Source organism: Limulus polyphemus, unplaced genomic scaffold (genome assembly GCF_000517525.1).
Source record: "Limulus polyphemus unplaced genomic scaffold, Limulus_polyphemus-2.1.2 Scaffold2222, whole genome shotgun sequence".
In the NCBI taxonomy this organism is placed as follows: domain Eukaryota; kingdom Metazoa; phylum Arthropoda; class Merostomata; order Xiphosura; family Limulidae; genus Limulus; species Limulus polyphemus.
The window spans coordinates 175,992-178,191 of record NW_013667832.1 but is presented as its reverse complement, the minus strand read 5'-3'; the positions used below and the strand labels follow the sequence as shown (position 1 = coordinate 178,191).

Here is a 2,200-nt window from a genome sequence, read left to right as displayed (position 1 = left end):
TGTGCCATACTTTCCAAGTCCTGTGCCAGTTCTTGCAGGCTCTCCCCTTTAACACGGACTCTCGTCCTAAACCTAGCCCTGTAGACTTCAGACTGATTCCATACCTGAGCTCAAGAGCAGCTACCATTGCTTTATAGTTGTGCCTGTCATCTGATGACAACTGTCTAAGTATTTCCAGTGGTTGTCCCTTCAGGCTCATTGCCAGATATACTGCTTTCTATTCCTCTGTCCATCCATTCATCTCTGCCAGGAGCTCAAATTGTGCTCTATATGCTTCCTATGATGCCTTCCCATCGAATTCTTGTGGCTTCCTTCGTACTAGATCACCCCTATTGCTGACATTCATATCTGGGATGTGACTTCTAACAGGACTGAAGATGTCTGCATTAGGGTTTAGCTGCTGGGTCTGGAAGGGGTTTCCTGTTGTCTGAGGCTGATTAGGTCAATGGCTAATATATCCTCCTTGTGTAAAAGACAGTAAATTATTCTTTAATGTATCTAATTTATTTTGAAATTTACTAATGTTTTCCATTTGTACTTCTTGCCACTGTTGTTGACTTTCCTGTACTTGCTGCTGACTTTCCCGCAACTTTCTTCCTGTTTCCTTTCTTGTTCCAGTTGCCACTGCTGTAGTCTCTCTTCTTGTTCTTTTCTTTCTTCTCCAACCACTGCTGTAGCCTCTCTTCTTGTTTCTTTTCTTTTTCCTCCAACAACTACTGTAATCTTTTTTCTTGTTTATTTTGCTGTTCGAGCTGCCACTGCTGTTGTATCTTTCTTGTTTATCTTCTCGTTCTTCTTGTTTGTTTTTGCTGTTCTTGTATTGCTGCCATCAAATCTGATAAGTTGTATTTAATTTGCCACTTCTCGTTTCCATCTTCTTCTTTTTTACCCAACTTCTGACACCAATTTGTTACGTCTCTGTTCGTTTGTTAATTTCCCGTAGAAATTCTTCCCAAGAAGCTTCAGCGATACAAGTCCTTTCTTAAATAAAACTAGTTTATTCTTTCTCATATGTTTTATATACTTTTATATGGCAATAATAACAATTAAAAAAATGTAGAATTTCCTCATGTGTGAGAATTGTGACATTTGCTCTCTAGGCATCCCCTCTTCTCTAATTTATTTACCACCCTTCCAAGAAGTATGAAATGTAACGTAAATTACTTATAATATCATCATAGCTCAGGCAAGCCATAATTTTTATAACCTTCAATCTTAGTTTGTTACAGTGCCATGAAATAGACAACCATGATGTATGATGTTTTTTTTGTATAGAGAATTGTTAGTTTCTCTTTCACTTCAACCTTTACTTCCATGAGAAATACTTTGAGCTTAGTTGAATTTCTAACAGCTCTTTTCACAGAATTAGAAAGCTAGTGATAGTTATGGGACATGTCTGCTTTTTGCAGATTATCATTCTGTGTTCCTTGATGCCTTATTTAATTAAACAAAAAATTATTTAGCGCAGTACTACCATTAGTAGAAAAAAAGCAGGGTTAAGTGTCGACAGTTGATAGCAAAAAAAAAACAAAAAACAAAGACCTAGGTATGTACTTTTTTCCTTGTTTTTCATGCGTGCTCTATACTTATTATTATAAAACTAATTAAAATGTAAAATGTTTTATTTTAGTTAAGGTTAGATTAGGTGAAGTAAATAATAATATAATAAAATTTTTCACAAGATACACTCATGAGTTGCTTGTGCATAATGTAATTTGATAGCTTGACATGTGCTTCATGTTCACCCAATGATTTACAACTTATAATGTCACAAATAGTAATTAAACAAGGTTCAGAGGGCAATAAAACAATAAAAGTTAACTATTTCAATCCACACTGGTCCATGGGACCGACCTTGTAACCATTTTATGCTTGTTATAGTTTTTATGCTATAACTTTTAAATTAGTAAGCAAATGTTAACAAAATTGAGCAATTTATCAGTAAACATTACAATGCTTTTATATGCATAATATCTATTTTTTTTATTAAGTCTTAAGGTTTGTAAAGCAATGTTTCTCTCATGCCTTTTTTTTTCTTTTCACATCTTGCCTATCCATCATGCAAAGTAATTTTAATTTTAAGATTAAATACACTTTTATGCATCAGAAAATTTTGAAATTTCACATGCAAAATCTTTATAATGTCTGGATAGTTATCAAACATTTCTTAAGAAAAAAAACTTTATATTTTATATGTTAT

The 2,200-nt window shown here is 33.7% G+C and overlaps 1 protein-coding gene across 1 annotated transcript in view; it reads right to left on the bottom strand.

Annotated features, from left to right (window-relative positions):
- LOC106466324 (protein sidekick-2-like) overlaps positions 1-2,200 on the bottom strand; it is a gene marked incomplete at its 3' end in the record, with an annotated part of 147,939 nt that overhangs the window by 15,265 nt on the left and 130,474 nt on the right. The gene's annotated exons all lie outside the window — the stretch shown is intronic.